Below are 18036 nucleotides of genomic sequence, written 5' to 3' on the forward strand. Positions count from 1 at the left end.
CCACCTCTGCCCAGTAAACTTCAGGTGATTTTCCATCTGCTGTGATCTCTGCTGGGACAGGAATGGCCTGGGCAAGAATTTGCCCCTCTACCAGGTAAAATGGTGGGTGCATGCAGCGTGCCAACAGCATAAGGCTTGTTATCTCTCCCTTAATGGTCATGGGAGCTACCTCAGTCTCCAAGGGTGCGTGTGATGTGTCCTCAATAGCAAAATACTCACTGTCCAGTCCCATGTGGTAAATTGTCAGGTCCTGTGAGAAGTTTGACAGGTCCACTGTAATGACTGTCCAATCAGTAGACCTGAAATGAAAACCTTTGGTAGTCATGAGCCTAAATCGGCCTCGTGGCTGCCAAACCTTGTTAATTGAACATTTGACATTTTTATTTTTCTGTACCCCCACACTGTGTGTCCCGTCCTCCTCCTTTTTTGTTAAGAGAGAGGCATTCGCCAGTGTAGGTGCTGCTATATTTATATCTTTGCACGTATTTTTATCAGCAGCGGGTACGCGCTGTAAGCTCAGTTTTTTTGTTTGTTGAACTTCTTCTGTTTCTGGTTTTGTGGGCAGGTTCTGGCAAAGTGTCCTGGCTTTTTGCAATGGAGGCAGATGATGTGCTTCAGCTGTTCTGGTGACATTGGTTGCCTCCTTGGTCCTGTTACCGCAGCTGCCACAGGCTCTGGGTGTGCCAGTCCTGGATTCCTTTCAGGTGCACTGAACAATTCTGCTTTCTTGGTACAGGCTTCTGTCATATGTGCAAGACTAAGCGATGGGTTGAGGGGAAGGCTGAGAATAATTCTATGACAGGTCTCATTAGCGTTCCTCTGAGCCATCTCCTTGATCAATTCTGCCTGTACCACCAGATCTTGCACTTGTCTTTCCACTTGTGTTCTCAGACGGTCCACAAACTGCAAGAAATTCTCTGAAGGAAACTGTTTAATGTTAACATAACTGCCCTTAACTTCTATTGTTGGTAGCTGATGAAATGATTTTTCTGCAACATTACAGATCTTATCTAAGACTGACTTGGATAACACTCGAGTTTGCTTGTCTGGACAGTTCCCATCACCTTCATCACACAGATGATCATGTGTAATATCATTATCATCGTCTTTTGCTTCGCCAGGAGTTTGGTGACTCTCCTGTAATACTATTGTCAAAGCTCTTTTCCACCTGCTTTGCCACAGATCAAATTCTGTGGGACTTAACAGGCATCTGAATAGGTCTTTGATGTCAGTAGGTACCATTTCATTTGAATTAAAAGTTGCCCTCATCATGCCTTTAAAAATTTCACTGAGTCTTCTAAATTCTCTCTGTATTTTGCAAATCTCCTTTTTATCTTGATAGGATAATGGTTGGTAAGTTCTCGTGCCATTTCTCTTACCAAGATAAACTACAGGTGCCACAGAGGGTATGCCTTCATCAACATCTTTCTGAGTTCCTAAAAATTCTGCTGCTGTTCCATTTCCCAGGGAGGCAAGGAGGTATTCCCTCCCCCACCCCGTAGAGTCCAGCAAGAGGCAGCTCCCTCCCCTCTCCCAGGGTCCCAGAGGAGGCTGCCCATGTCCCCTTGCCACGAGGGGCTGTGAGCTGGGAGCTGCCCACCCCCATCCCCACCGGGGCTGGAGGCTTGAAGAGACTCGCCCCTGTCCTCACTCCCGCGGCACCTCGGAGGGAGGGGGAGCCACTGGGAGGAAGGATGGGGCGGGACAGCCAAAGGTGTGAATGGATTGGGCAAGGGATATGGAGTAGGGGCGGGGATTAAGGAGGATTAAGGGATTGTAGGAAGAAGCAGCAAGCACCTGGTGTCTGCCATTCCCCTCCACCACGTGGTACTGTGGGGGACTCAGGAGTCCCGGTCTGCTATAGTCAGTCCTGGAGTCCTGTTTCTTGGGGAGAGTCGCTAAGCCCCTTCAGCTGAGGAAGAGAGGAATCAGGAAAAAGGGAAGGATTTTTTAGAGAATTTATCTGTGGCTGTCTGCTTTTTTCTGCTTCTAACAGCTGCTTGCGAGCTTGTAAAAATATTGGAATAAATATAGAAGCTTTTTTATCACCATTTTTGACCTTTAAAGTTAATAATTGTCCAATTTTATCCCAAAATGAAACAGAATTCAAATCTTGTAAAGCAGAATCTGAGAATTCAGCTGACAGCCAGCAGAAAAAAATGTGTTAGTAAATTTTTAGGGATTGTGAAAAACGAGATTCACTTTTTAGATTTTAGGAAAGAGGTTTAATAAAAGATAAGACAATTAGGAGATAAGGAAAAAAAAGCAAAGTATGGCCGGCCAGGTGACTTGGCACTCAGCCAAGTCCACAAACTGCTATTTCACAGGCTTTCTTTAAATACCCTTTCTATTGTATCAGTCTGTTGAAGATTCATTTTTTTCCATAAACTAGTTTCCATATTCTAGGAACTATTTTGCGTGGCTCCTCCTTAAGTCCGCCTTTTTAGAGCATGCGTGTTTCTTGGTTGTGTCTTCATTATCACCTCCAGATTGGGCCTTGGTCCGTGCTTTCTTCAGATGGTAGATGCTGATAGTCGGGGTATCAATAGCAGGGTCTTTTTTGCATGGTCACTGGATGTTATCCCAGCCAAACAGACAGTTTAAGCATACTATATCACTACTACCACTATGTCTAATTTTCTTTACTAACAGCAGCAATAAAAAAAAAAAAACTTATATTCTTACCACAAAGTTATTAATCATAGAGCACACATCTTGTGAAAAGCCAACTTTATAATAGGTATTTATAACAATTCCTCCCTTTTTCTTTTTAACCATCATTTGGTTTGAGCCATTCTCTTTGTTTTTTAGCCTTTATTATTTGCTTATTTTTCCACTGATAAAAAGGGTTTTCTATATTATCTATTTAGATGCAGTTATTTTAGGATTTGTTGACATTACTAATATTTGCTTATTTTGGACTACACCAATGACTAGCCAAATAGATAGTTAATTTCTAAAAATTTTAGTATTGGTCCTAATTTTACACATATGTAAGAATGTAATTTGGATGGGTTATAATAGTGAATGTTGATATGGGTATTAGAAAAAAACTTCAGTTTACAGTTTTTGGTAGCACTTGTATTATGATTTTGCTATGATCTTTGAAAGACAAAAGAGTGAGTGACAGAAATAGAGTTTCAGTTCTTTGACTTATATTTTCACTTGACTAGGCCTATGGGAGTGCATCTTACAGTTGGTGTATGATTCTTCTTGGTGGCGAAATACAGTGGTCTTGACTGGAGTTTGCTCTCTTATTTCTTTGTCACACTTTGCTCAATTTCAGGCAAATAGTTTTTGATACTTTTTAATTGAAGTTGTTTTATGTTAATCAAGCATCTCCCATTCAACAGACACTAGTAATCCCCATTCACTAGGATATATGTATACATGCATCACTAAAAGGCAGTAAAGTCCCTTAATTCCAAAGGCCAGCTGCAAAGCCCTTTTAGAACTGACAATTAATCGTGCTGGCCAGACTGTACTTTGAGTAAAACTAAAATAACTGCATCTTCAATTTACTGTGATTTTCTTGCATGATCATTTTACTGAAATTAGGGTGTCATTTTCTTCTTCAGGGAACCACCTTTGATATCATTTAATTTTTGAAAGCCTCCACCTTTTTTTTTTTTTTTTTTTAAACTGCAACCAGGATCGAGGAACAGGTTAAAAGGAAACTTAAGGAGAAAAATTTAGTCAATAACAAAAATAACTTAAACTACAGAGTGCAAAAAAACCCTACCTATTTTTACCCCTTCTTTCTTTTCTATTAAGGTATTTATGGGCTATTCTTAACTTGTTGACTTAATAAATATTCTGATGTTAGAGCCTTATCATACTGAAGGTTTTTGGTGGGCAGATCCTCTGCCCAGCCTGCTCTTAGAGTAGAAAGACAATGAATTTTTGACATTCCAGAAGATTTCTCTTACTATTTTAGGAGAATTTAGAAAAATACATACACTATAGGATTTGTTTTTGTTTAAGGCTAAAGACACTCACTTGATTTGTTATGCATTGATTTAAGAGATTAGGTACTTTTTAGAAACTTTGATGAGAACTCCCTTTGATGGGAATTAACACTACTACTTTTGTGAGACAGATCTCATCTGCAAAAAAGTTGGAAAACTAAGTAAAACCCCTAAAATAGTTTTTGCAAAATTTACAATAGTGTCACTTAGTATCACCAAACAGGGAAAGAAAAGAAATTACTAAAAAAATCTTGCATATACCACAATAGTATTATAAAGCAGCAAGTATCTTGTTATTCATACTATCATTTTTCATACTCTATCCTAAGAGAAATTTGCCATCTTATATTAAAAAGAAAAACAAAACACCTCCAAAAGTCTTTTAACAAACTTATAAAGACTTCCCCAAAGAACCCATCTCAACCACTATTTACATCTCAACCTCCAATGTAAGAGGTGGATGACAAAGTTTTCCATTTTATAAAGTTATATGATTAGTACCTAAATTATTTTTGACATACTCACTTAGAAGAGCAAATCTTTGTATCTTTTCTTGTGATTTTCAAATAGCAGAAAAAAAATTGTTCTTGAGAAATTTTTTTTATTATTATTTTGACAGTATTAGACTTCTATCAGTGATTAATTGTACTTTTTTGTGGGGACAACACTGCTAGCATAATTGAAGAAAGTCCCTTGTTGGTTACAAATGTTTGCATGTTTGTGTGTGTATACAAAAGAATCACAGCTACTGTGTTAACTTTGACGCAGTACAAGTTTAGTTGAAAACTTTTTCCTTACTTACTACACTGCTGGGTAGTAATTCACACTTATGTTCTGTGAACACCAACATATCCCTTTGGTATTTTGCATAGGTGCTTCTCTTTGCCCTTCTTCTTTAGGCTATATTCAGTTAGTACATTAGTAGCACTGATTGATGAGTAATAAAAGAATATTTAAGTTAGTATGAAAGAGGTACTTTAAATACACAAAACAATTAGGAAAAATAAAAGAGACAAAAACATATTGTCTGTTTCGTAAGGTATAAAACTTAAAATAAATTAGCCAAAATGCCAAGAATATGGAGCCAGTCCTCTTCTTGTGATCTTTATGTACTTGCAACATTACACAGTGGGTGACAAACACTTTTAAAACAATACTACACGTTTTAACTTTAATTTTTTATACTTGTAGAGTAGGGTTACTTTAAAGTTCATTTTCTTTGTAGTTGTGAAGAAACAGAAGTAGGAGGATCTGACAGACCGGACTGATTTTTGAGTGTTATGCAGAGAAGTAAAACAGAGAAAGTTTTTTGTCCAAATTTTTTTTTTAATTATTTGAGTCTTTTTTAGTTCATTATTATTCAGTTTTGTGTAAAATTCAACTTGGTATTACTTGGTTGGGATCTTACAGTTGATTCTTAAGTTTTTACACTAGTCTTTTGATCTTGTTGGTGTTGATTCAAAATTTGTAGCCTTTTAGTTGTCAGTCATACTGCAGCTTCAGTTGTTTGTGATACTTGAAAAAGCATCTTCTTGCTGTGGGATTAAAGAATTGTCCTTCCCATTTTTGCAATTGTAAAAATATACCTTTTTAACATTAATCTCTTTTTGTTTCATAAACAACAGTTTCACAGTCCAAACATTACCTCTTAGCGTGTTACTTTCGGGTTCCCATTTGGGTTACATCTGGACTCCTAACACACCTTTCACTCATGGCATTTGAGTATTACTTTTGTTTAAAAAAATTCCCAGTAATGAAAAATTCCAATTTCATCCATAATTCCTTCTTTTTCTTCCTCACCACATTCTTTAAACTTCTAATACCTTCTTATCAAACACCAGAACTTTCTTACAATTCTTTTGACTCCAATCTCCTATTTCATCAAAACTATTCCCTCCCATTTCGGAGGTCATCCCCACCTTTGATCTCTTATAGCTATTTCTTCAGGTAATTTCAATGCCCCCAAAATTTTCTAAAAACTTTTAAGACCTCTAAAAACCAAAGAAACCTCTAAAAATTTTTGAAAATCTCAAAAAAATCACAGAAACCATCCTTTTAAGACTTCTAAAACCCAAAAATGCTTTAAAACTTTTAAAAATGAACCTCCTCATTAATTTGTAAAACTGCATTAATCTTTTTCAAGCAGCTCTCTTTTTTCGCAAATTTCCCCAAAAGTACGTATTATCCCCAATCAGCAAACATTATATATATATATATTTTTTTTTTTTTTTTAAGCACATTTCAACATTCTCCTCTTTGCAAGATTCTCCCACAAACTATCAACATATTTTCTCTCCCTCTCTTAGAAGATTTATTTTTTGCCAAACTTTTATTATTCTTTTGGCGCAACCCCCATTCTTAACAATATTTCTAGATCTTTTCTTAACACATTAAGTTCAGGGATCAATAAAATATCTCCTATTCGTTTGTTGGTATTTCTTTTAATTACCACATCTTTTGTGTTAGGGACTTCAAACTTTTTCTCTTCCGTTGCCACCTCTGAGATCTCTTTATCTACCCTCCAACCAAAAATTGGAACACCTCCTCCCCAGGACCTACTTTCTGAAATGAATAAAATGTAAGAAATTCCCTTTTTTTGACACAGTCTGTCATTTGTTAAGAAAGTTATGCTGTTTAAAATGTTATGCCAGTTGTAACCTGTCTGTTAAGGAAGTTATGCTGTTTGTACCAAAATTTGTACCCTCAAAACCTTATTCCAAGTTGTATACCCCCTCTAAAACCCCGGGTTCCCTTCCCCTTCCGTCGGGCTAGGCTGTCCCCATTCCCCGCCAGCTCCTCGAACTGCCAGCCCCGCCTAATAGGAAAATCCAAGGACTTCCATGGTGCATCGCTTCAAACCGAAGTGCAGTTGCCGGCAAGCGGACCCAAAAGCCGGGACCCAGCACAAAATCCAGATAAAAGGGAGACACTACAACAACGAGAAGACCCTCAGCTACCTAAGGACTGAATTCTGCTTCTGCCTCCTCGCCATGACCACAAAGAGACTGGGAAGAAGTGACGCCCCTAGACCACACGAGCCCAGTTGAGTTGCCGGGGATTCCCGCGAGACCGGAACTCCCGACTCTGCTGCGGCGAGAGCAGAAGGTCCGACTGACACCTGATCCTCAGCGGCGACAGGAGCGAGGGCGGCGACAGGAGCAGCGGCGGCGCAGGCAACCCCTCGAGTTCCCTTTTTAAAGAGTTGACTAATAAAGGCTTTTCAAAGGAGCAGGTCTCCTGGCCCATTTATAACAATTTGGGGACTCATCCGGGATCTAAGCCACGCCCAGAAGAGGACCAGGACGGAAGGCGCAGCCCGACCTCGGACCTCCTGGACAGCTGGACATCCCGGACCAGAAGACGACGCTCGCCAGCCTCGTGGGACGCCACTGAGGAGCATCGGTAAGAACAACTGGTGGCGGGAGTGGAGACGAGCGAATGTGGAGTGAATGGGGGGGGGGGGGGCCGGCAGCTCGGACCCCCCAAAGCAGGAAGCGAGTGAACTGAGAGAGACTGAGGCGTCTCCAGGGGAATAGGCGCCCCCCTCTGGACGTGCGGAGGAATTTAGAGAGTAAGTGGCACGTCAAAGAAGTGACAGAAAAGACTGGGGCCAATTTCAAGCGTGAAAAAGGGCTCGAGCAGTGGGAAGCATGCACCACACTGGCTGAGGTTATAGCCCGGGGTGTCACAGGAGACTAGCGCTGGCTGGGGTAGCGGCTGGAACCCTAAGGGCGGGTTGCCCAGGCTAGTTTCGGGGCTTGTGAGTTGGCACTGGCTGGGGTAACTACCGGGGTGTGGGGAGAGAAAGAGAGCACTGGCTGAGGCTACGGCCCAGAGCATCTGAGTACCGGCTGGGGTAGCAAAGATAAGCTGCTTTCGGGGTGCTTTGGAGACTGGCTGGGGTAGCTGTCGGGGTGCTGGGATAAAAGTCTGCATTGGTCGGGGGTATCTTGGGTACGCTTTCTGGGTTCGAGAGGTAGAACTGGTCGGGGGTGCCCAGGGAAGAGGTACGCTGTCCGGGTGCAGGGGAGTAAAGGAGTGCTTGCTAAGGGGTAGTGGCTGAGGCCCTAAGAGCGGGTCACCAGGCTACCTGTGGGGCATTCCGAGCACTGGCAGGGGTAGTGCCCAAACCCTGAGAGGGTCCCTGGGGCTACTTACGAGTGTTCAAAGAGTGAGTGAGAGTTAAAATTTGAGTTGCCCGCCTTTAAACTTGTGTGTGTGTAGGGGCACCTTAAAGAAGTTTAGTTAAAACAAGGTCAGATAATTTTGCTTTGTATTGCCCTGAAGTAAAGTTTCTGTCAGGGTAAGAGCACCGTAGTTTTTATTTGAAACCCAATGAAAATGGGGGCGTATATAAGTAGAGTGGAGCCAGTTGAGGAGAAAAGAGAGAAAAAGATAAGAAATATTCCACCAGACAGTCCACTAGGACAAATGTTAGAACTATGGGAGGTTGATGAGGCCACTAAAAGCTTAGACAGAATCAAGATGATCCATTATTGCATAGAAGCTTGGCCTAACCTAAATTTACCTGCAAAATGGCCATGGTGTGGAACTAAAGACCCCTGGATGTGTTCACAATTAACTCAATACTTGAAATCTCGAGGAGATTCAAGTATTGAACAGATACTCTATGCTATCTGTTGGCAAAAACAAGTAGTCAAAAATAAAACAACAAAAATATGTAAGTTACAGCAAGGGAAACAAAGGAATGAAAAGCAGAAGAACCAAAAAGAAGCTAGCCATAATTGGGACCCCTTAGAACACTTGCCTCCTCCTACAGTTTATCCCGAAATAATCCTCCAACCTCACCTAAAAATCATACCTTCCCAAACTGTAATCCCTGTTCCTTCCCCAGCTTACCCCCCTCCAATTTATAACCCCTCTTACCCTCTGCCATTCCCTAACACTGGTCTAACCTCCTCTCCTTCACCATCCACAATCCCTGCACCCCCTCACAGCTGGGAGCTAGGTCTGGCACCTAACAATGCATCCTGTCAGGCAATAAAAAACCCAGAAAGTTACCCTTACAGTAACACCAGGTCAAAAACCAAACTCTTTCCCCTAAGGGAGGTCCCATTGGGTGGGGCAGTTGGAGGAATAGGATTTGTCAATACACCTTTAACAGCGTCAGAAGTCAGAAGTTTTAAGAAAGAGCTGGGGAATCTAGTTGAAAACCCAGTGAGAATTGCCAACCAGATTGACCAGTTTTTGGGCCCAAATATTTATACATGGGGAGAACTAAACTCCATCTTAAATATACTATTCAATCCAGACGAGGTTCGGCTGGTTAGAGCAGCAGGAATGCGCATCTGGGAAAGAGAAAACCGAATGGGCCCCCCCGGTGACCAGAAGTTGCCAATAGCTGACCCAGGGTGGGACCCAAACAGAGGAGAAGGGAGGAGAAATATGGAAGATTATAGAAACCTAATGATAAGAGGTATTAAAGAATCAGTTTCTCGGAGTAGCAACACCAAATTAGCTTTTAACAGGACCCAAGAGAAAGATGAAACCCCAGCAGCCTGGCTGAGCAGGCTCAGATGGAATTTCCAGCAATATTCTAATTTGGATCCAGATAGCCCAGAGGGACAGATATTATTAAAGTTACAGTTTGTCACAAAATCCTGGCCAGATATCAAAAGAAAACTTGAAAAGATGAAAGACTGGCAAGACCGAGAAATAAATGAATTATTAAGGGAAGCCCTAAGAGTATACCTTAGGAGAGAAGAAGAAAAAACAAAGGCAAAAACCAGGATTATGGTAGCCATGGCCAGGGAAAGTATAAAGGATCTCAGAAAGGATACTAAGAGTGAAAGAAACACAAAATCTTTACCAGAAAAGGTAAGAGAAAGGAACCCACCACCTTGGGATACTCTTCAGAGACCAGGAGAGACCCGAGCCTGTTATTATTGTGGAGAAATAGGACACTTTAAGAAACATTGCAAAAAAATGTCATTTGATGAGACTGTCATGAGGGAACAAGAGGCATTAGAAAAATTATTGAGGAAGGAGGTCAAGGAGGATTGGGGGTGTCATGGGCTCTATGCATTAGGGGACCCCATGAAACATCAAGAAGGGCCCATAGTAAATTTTGAAATTGAAGTAGGTCCCCAACATGAAGAGTTTGAGTTTTTAGTGAATACTGGTGCAGATAAATCATGTATTAACCGACTTCCAGTTGAAATTGCGATTAGAAGAAAGACATGTGAAGTCCTAGGAGCAGAAGGGGAGCCTTTCAAGGCTTCAGTTATAAAAAATGTAGAAATTAAAGAAAATTCCAAAAGATGTGTCACTAATTCGATATATCTACCCAAAGTAGACAGTAACCTGCTGGGAAAGGACCTGCAAGTTCAGTTAGGAGTAAGGATTCTTCCTAGAAAAGGAAGAATGGTGCTACAAATCATGAGGCTGACTGTTAGAGACTTAGGGGAAGTCAGGCCAGAGGTCTGGGCTGAGGAGAGAAAATATGGATATTTAGATATCCCACCTATAGAAATAAAAATACAAGAAAAGACACCTCCTATAAGGGTCAGGCAATATCCTATTTCTCTAGAAGGGAAAAAAGGACTAACCCAAATTATAACCCATCTACTCACAGAAAGAATATTAAAACCTTGTATGTCACCCCACAACACTCCTATTCTGGCTGTAAAAAAGGCAGTGCAAAACCTAAGAGAAGTGAACAAAAAGACAATTACCAGGCACCCGGTGGTACAAAACCCCTACCCGCTCCTGAGCAGGATTCCTGGAGAGCAGTCCTGGTTTACTGTAATAAATCTAAAGGATGCTTTTTGGACCTGTCCTTCGGCAGAGGGGGGCCGAGATTGGTTTGCTTTTGAGTGGGAGTGCCCTGAAAGTAAGAGAGGGCAGCAACTGAGATGGACTCGTCTTCCTCGAGGGTCCACTGAAGGCCCAAACCTCTTCGGGCAAGCCCTAGAAGAGTTACTGAGACAGTTTATCCCTAAAAACGGTGTGCAAATCCTGCAGTATGTAGATGACCTCCTAATGTCGGGGAAAAAGCAGGATAAAGTGAAGGGAACCAGTATTAATCTACTGAATTTTCTGGGGAAAAAAAGCCTCAAAGTGTCAAAGAACAGACTGCAGTTTATAGAATTGTGGGTCACCTGCTTCAGACACCTCATTGGGGAAGGGTGTAAGAAATTAAGCCCTGAGAGAATCTCAGGTATGCTCTCAGTCTCAGCTCCAACCAAAAAAAAAGATACAAGAAAATTATTAGGACTATTTGGTTATTGCAAGCTATGGATAGAAAAATATTCCCAAAGTGTTAAATTTCTCTATGAGAAGTTAGTCCAACCTGAACCTGTAAAATGGACAGATAAGGATGAAGAACAATTGAAAGACCTAAAGACAAAATTGTCTTCAGCCCCTGTCCTGAGTCTCCTAGACCTTAAGAAAAAGTTTGACCTATTCATTAACTCTGAAGGGGGAATAGCTTATGGAGTATTAACCCAAGAATGGGGAGGACACAAAAAGCCTGTCGCATATCTTTCCAAACTTCTGGATCCAGTTGCAAGAGGGTGGCCGGCTTGCCTCCAGGCTGTAGCAGCCACAGCTGTTCTTTTAGAGGAAGCACAAAAACTGACACTGCAGGGAAAAATCATTGCACACACACCCCATGATCTCAGGACAGTGTTGAGCCAAAGGGCTCAACAATGGCTGACTGATTCTAAAATTTTAAAATATGAAGTGATTTTAACCGGCACCAGTGATTTGGAGCTAATCACATCAAAAAGTCTAAATCCTGCCCAGTTCCTCTCAGGGGAACCCACACCAAACTTAGAGCACAATTGCCTGGAAATCATAGATTTACAAACAAAAGTAAGGGAAGATCTTGAAGATACACCTCTACCATGTGGGAGAGTGCTATTTATTGATGGATCATCTAGGGTGACAGAGGGAAAGAGAATATCAGGCTATGCAATAGTCGAAGGTACGGAAAGGGACAATTTAAAAGTTATAGAAAAAGAAATACTGCCCCCCCATTGGTCTGCCCAGTGTTGTGAAGTCTATGCCCTCAAGAGGGGATTAGATTTATTAGAACAAGACCAAGGTACAATCTACACAGACTCGAGATATGCATTTGGAATAGTACACACATTTGGAAAAATCTGGGAAGAAAGAGGCTACCTAAATTCAAAGGGGAAAAATCGGATACATAAAGAATTAATTAAATTGGTATTAGAATCTCTTATAAAGCCTCAAGAAATAGCAATTGTACATGTCAAAGGACATCAAAAAAAGGACACATTTGAAGGAAAGGGCAACCAAGTAGCTGATCAAGCAGCCAAACTAGCAGCTCAAAGGCTGGGAGAACCAATAAAAATTCTTACTTTAAATGATGTACCAGCTAACAAAGTTAGTGAACCCATATATGATGAAAATGAATTAAAAGAAATAAAAAAGTTAGGTTTACACCAAGGGAAGCAAGGGGAATGGCTGACCCCAGATGGAAGAACATTCCTAAATAAAGCAATAGCTCGAAAAATGCTGGCAGAAATCCACAACTTAACTCACTGGAGCACCCAATAGTTGTGTAATGATTTTCTGAGAGAACACCTATGTGTTGAAATCTATAACCTGACTAGAGCAGTTACCGAAAGATGCCTAATTTGTCAAAAAGTAAATCAAAAAGTAATAAGAAAGCCCACACCAGGGGAAGACAAATAGCATTAAGACCCTTTCAAATATACAAACAGACTTCACAGAAATGCCTCCAGTACAAGGACATAAGCATCTTTTGGTTATAGTTGATCACTTAACACATTGGGTAGAAGCCTTCCCTACAAAAAGGGAAACAGCACAAGTAATAATAAAGATACTACTAGAACACATCATCCCCCGATATAGACTGGTAAATAACATTGTTTCAGACAGAGGCCCCCACTTTGTAGCACAAGTCCTGCATGATATTGTTAATGCCTTAGAAATAAAATGGCAGTTACATACACCCTGGCATCCTCAAAGCTCAAGAAGAATTGAAAGAATAAATAAAACCTTCAAAAATGTATTAACTAAATTAATAACAAAAACTGGAATGAATTGGCTAAAATGTTTGCCCCTAGCACTCTTGAAAATCTGAGTTCGACCAAGGTCAGACATAGGGGCTTCACCATACACAACTATCCCGAATAAAAAGACCATTGCCACTTCCCAGTGTCTCTGATACCCCAGCAAAGACTCCCTCCAAATAGACCACCATTAGAGACCCAGACACACTTAAAATAACCTTCAAAAGACAACCAAAGCCCAATTAGAAACAAACAAACAAACAAACAAACAAAAACAACAACAACAAAAAAACCCGTTGTTCAAAATCTTTCCAAGTTGTTATCAAAAGCTGTAATTTAAAAATGTTCTCTGTAAGTTGTTCTAAATACCATGAAGTGTTAAGCTGTTTTAAAAAAGTTGTGATAATATCATTACAGATCTCTCATAGGGCACACCACAGAAGGGCTAATCAAAAACTGAAAAAGAAATGGGAATACACTGAAAGGAACTCCATAAGGCCAGCTAAATACCTTCCCCAACCCAAGAGGCAAGACCAGGTGAGATCGAGACAATGGTTCATACTGGACTCTTGGGAGGACTAAAACATAGTCCTATTGAGCAAACACATTGAAAGAGCATGCTCTAAGAGCTATTGTCCCACTTCCCCAACCCAAGAGGCAAGACCAGGTGAGATCGAAACAATGGTTCATACTGGACTCTTGGGAGAACTACACACCATCCCATCTATGACGGGGAGAACCTGCAGTCCCTTATAAGAGTTCACACTCATGTGAATCCCACGTGTTTTGATATAAAGCAGTATTAGATTGCATGAAATGCTGCAAATTTAAGCAGCGCCTAACTGGAAAGTGCCCTATAAAAGAATAGTTTTACTTTAATTAGAACCTCAAACTGAAGAACTAAATAAAAGATATTCCCATGAATCAAAAACTGCCAATTGATGCGGGCAAAGGCCCGATCAAAGAAATAGAGGGGGGACTGAAATGAATAAAACGTAAGAAATTCCCTTTTTTTGACACAGTCTGTCATTTGTTAAGAAAGTTATGCTGTTTAAAATGTTATGCCAGTTGTAACCTGTCTGTTAAGGAAGTTATGCTGTTTGTACCAAAATTTGTACCCTCAAAACCTTATTCCAAGTTGTATACCCCCTCTAAAACCCCGGGTTCCCTTCCCCTTCCGTCGGGCTAGGCTGTCCCCATTTCCCACCAGCTCCTCGAACTGCTGGCCCCGCCTAATAGGAAAATCCAAGGACTTCCATGGTGCATCGCTTCAAACCGAAGTGCAGTTGCCGGCAAGCGGACCCAAAAGCCGGGACCCAGCACAAAATCCAGATAAAAGGGAGACACTACAACAACGAGAAGACCCTCAGCTACCTAAGGACTGAATTCTGCTTCTGCCGCCTCGCCATGACCACAAAGAGACTGGGAAGAAGTGACGCCCCTAGACCACACGAGCCCAGTTGAGTTGCCGGGGATTCCCGCGAGACCGGAACTCCCGACTCTGCTGCGGCGAGAGCAGAAGGTCCGACTGACACCTGATCCTCAGCGGCGACAGGAGCGAGGGCGGCGACAGGAGCAGCGGCGGCGCAGGCAACCCCTCGAGTTCCCTTTTTAAAGAGTTGACTAATAAAGGCTTTTCAAAGGAGCAGGTCTCCTGGCCCATTTATAACAATTTGGGGACTCATCCGGGATCTAAGCCACGCCCAGAAGAGGACCAGGACGGAAGGCGCAGCCCGACCTCGGACCTCCTGGACAGCTGGACATCCCGGACCAGAAGACGACGCTCGCCAGCCTCGTGGGACGCCACTGAGGAGCATCGGTAAGAACAACTGGTGGCGGGAGTGGAGACGAGCGAATGTGGAGTGAATGGGGGGGGGGGGGCCGGCAGCTCGGACCCCCCAAAGCAGGAAGCGAGTGAACTGAGAGAGACTGAGGCGTCTCCAGGGGAATAGGCGCCCCCCTCTGGACGTGCGGAGGAATTTAGAGAGTAAGTGGCACGTCAAAGAAGTGACAGAAAAGACTGGGGCCAATTTCAAGCGTGAAAAAGGGCTCGAGCAGTGGGAAGCATGCACCACACTGGCTGAGGTTATAGCCCGGGGTGTCACAGGAGACTAGCGCTGGCTGGGGTAGCGGCTGGAACCCTAAGGGCGGGTTGCCCAGGCTAGTTTCGGGGCTTGTGAGTTGGCACTGGCTGGGGTAACTACCGGGGTGTGGGGAGAGAAAGAGAGCACTGGCTGAGGCTACGGCCCAGAGCATCTGAGTACCGGCTGGGGTAGCAAAGATAAGCTGCTTTCGGGGTGCTTTGGAGACTGGCTGGGGTAGCTGTCGGGGTGCTGGGATAAAAGTCTGCATTGGTCGGGGGTATCTTGGGTACGCTTTCTGGGTTCGAGAGGTAGAACTGGTCGGGGGTGCCCAGGGAAGAGGTACGCTGTCCGGGTGCAGGGGAGTAAAGGAGTGCTTGCTAAGGGGTAGTGGCTGAGGCCCTAAGAGCGGGTCACCAGGCTACCTGTGGGGATTCCGAGCACTGGCAGGGGTAGTGCCCAAACCCTGAGAGGGTCCCTGGGGCTACTTACGAGTGTTCAAAGAGTGAGTGAGAGTTAAAATTTGAGTTGCCCGCCTTTAAACTTGTGTGTGTGTAGGGGCACCTTAAAGAAGTTTAGTTAAAACAAGGTCAGATAATTTTGCTTTGTATTGCCCTGAAGTAAAGTTTCTGTCAGGGTAAGAGCACCGTAGTTTTTATTTGAAACCCAATGAAAATGGGGGCGTATATAAGTAGAGTGGAGCCAGTTGAGGAGAAAAGAGAGAAAAAGATAAGAAATATTCCACCAGACAGTCCACTAGGACAAATGTTAGAACTATGGGAGGTTGATGAGGCCACTAAAAGCTTAGACAGAATCAAGATGATCCATTATTGCATAGAAGCTTGGCCTAACCTAAATTTACCTGCAAAATGGCCATGGTGTGGAACTAAAGACCCCTGGATGTGTTCACAATTAACTCAATACTTGAAATCTCAAGGGGATTCAAGTATTGAACAGATACTCTATGCTATCTGTTGGCAAAAACAAGTAGTCAAAAATAAAACAACAAAAATATGTAAGTTACAGCAAGGGAAACAAAGGAATGAAAAGCAGAAGAACCAAAAAGAAGCTAGCCATAATTGGGACCCCTTAGAACACTTGCCTCCTCCTACAGTTTATCCCGAAATAATCCTCCAACCTCACCTAAAAATCATACCTTCCCAAACTGTAATCCCTGTTCCTTCCCCAGCTTACCCCCCTCCAATTTATAACCCCTCTTACCCTCTGCCATTCCCTAACACTGGTCTAACCTCCTCTCCTTCACCATCCACAATCCCTGCACCCCCTCACAGCTGGGAGTTAGGTCTGGCACCTAACAATGCATCCTGTCAGGCAATAAAAAACCCAGAAAGTTACCCTTACAGTAACACCAGGTCAAAAACCAAACTCTTTCCCCTAAGGGAGGTCCCATTGGGTGGGGCAGTTGGAGGAATAGGATTTGTCAATACACCTTTAACAGTGTCAGAAGTCAGAAGTTTTAAGAAAGAGCTGGGGAATCTAGTTGAAAACCCAGTGAGAATTGCCAACCAGATTGACCAGTTTTTGGGCCCAAATATTTATACATGGGGAGAACTAAACTCCATCTTAAATATACTATTCAATCCAGACGAGGTTCGGCTGGTTAGAGCAGCAGGAATGCGCATCTGGGAAAGAGAAAACCGAATGGGTCCCCCCGGTGACCAGAAGTTGCCAATAGCTGACCCAGGGTGGGACCCAAACAGAGGAGAAGGGAGGAGAAATATGGAAGATTATAGAAACCTAATGATAAGAGGTATTAAAGAATCAGTTTCTCGGAGTAGCAACACCAAATTAGCTTTTAACAGGACCCAAGAGAAAGATGAAACCCCAGCAGCCTGGCTGAGCAGGCTCAGATGGAATTTCCAGCAATATTCTAATTTGGATCCAGATAGCCCAGAGGGACAGATATTATTAAAGTTACAGTTTGTCACAAAATCCTGGCCAGATATCAAAAGAAAACTTGAAAAGATGAAAGACTGGCAAGACCGAGAAATAAATGAATTATTAAGGGAAGCCCTAAGAGTATACCTTAGGAGAGAAGAAGAAAAAACAAAGGCAAAAACCAGGATTATGGTAGCCATGGCCAGGGAAAGTATAAAGGATCTCAGAAAGGATACTAAGAGTGAAAGAAACACAAAATCTTTACCAGAAAAGGTAAGAGAAAGGAACCCACCACCTTGGGATACTCTTCAGAGACCAGGAGAGACCCGAGCCTGTTTTTATTGTGGAGAAATAGGACACTTTAAGAAACATTGCAAAAAAATGTCATTTGATGAGACTGTCATGAGGGAACAAGAGGCATTAGAAAAATTATTGAGGAAGGAGGTCAAGGAGGATTGGGGGTGTCATGGGCTCTATGCATTAGGGGACCCCATGAAACATCAAGAAGGGCCCATAGTAAATTTTGAAATTGAAGTAGGTCCCCAACATGAAGAGTTTGAGTTTTTAGTAAATACTGGTGCAGATAAATCATGTATTAACCGACTTCCAGTTGAAATTGCGATTAGAAGAAAGACATGTGAAGTCCTAGGAGCAGAAGGGGAGCCTTTCAAGGCTTCAGTTATAAAAAATGTAGAAATTAAAGAAAATTCCAAAAGATGTGTCACTAATTCGATATATCTACCCAAAGTAGACAGTAACCTGCTGGGAAAGGACCTGCAAGTTCAGTTAGGAGTATGGATTCTTCCTAGAAAAGGAAGAATGGTGCTACAAATCATGAGGCTGACTGTTAGAGACTTAGGGGAAGTCAGGCCAGAGGTCTGGGCTGAGGAGAGAAAATATGGATATTTAGATATCCCACCTATAGAAATAAAAATACAAGAAAAGACACCTCCTATAAGGGTCAGGCAATATCCTATTTCTCTAGAAGGGAAAAAAGGACTAACCCAAATTATAACCCATCTACTCACAGAAGGAATATTAAAACCTTGTATGTCACCCCAC

General features: G+C 42.3%; 1 long non-coding RNA gene across 1 annotated transcript in view; it reads right to left on the reverse strand.

Moving 5' to 3' along the window:
* Positions 1-2202: 2202 nt before the first annotated feature.
* LOC136373278 (uncharacterized) overlaps positions 2203-18036 on the reverse strand; it is a 29682-nt gene continuing 13848 nt past the window's right edge. The window contains exon 2 of the long non-coding RNA XR_010745612.1: positions 2203-2571. This is a non-coding gene — a long non-coding RNA (uncharacterized lncRNA). The remainder of the gene's footprint in view (positions 2572-18036) is intronic.

This window comes from Sylvia atricapilla, chromosome W, assembly GCF_009819655.1.
Source record: "Sylvia atricapilla isolate bSylAtr1 chromosome W, bSylAtr1.pri, whole genome shotgun sequence".
NCBI lineage: Eukaryota > Metazoa > Chordata > Aves > Passeriformes > Sylviidae > Sylvia > Sylvia atricapilla.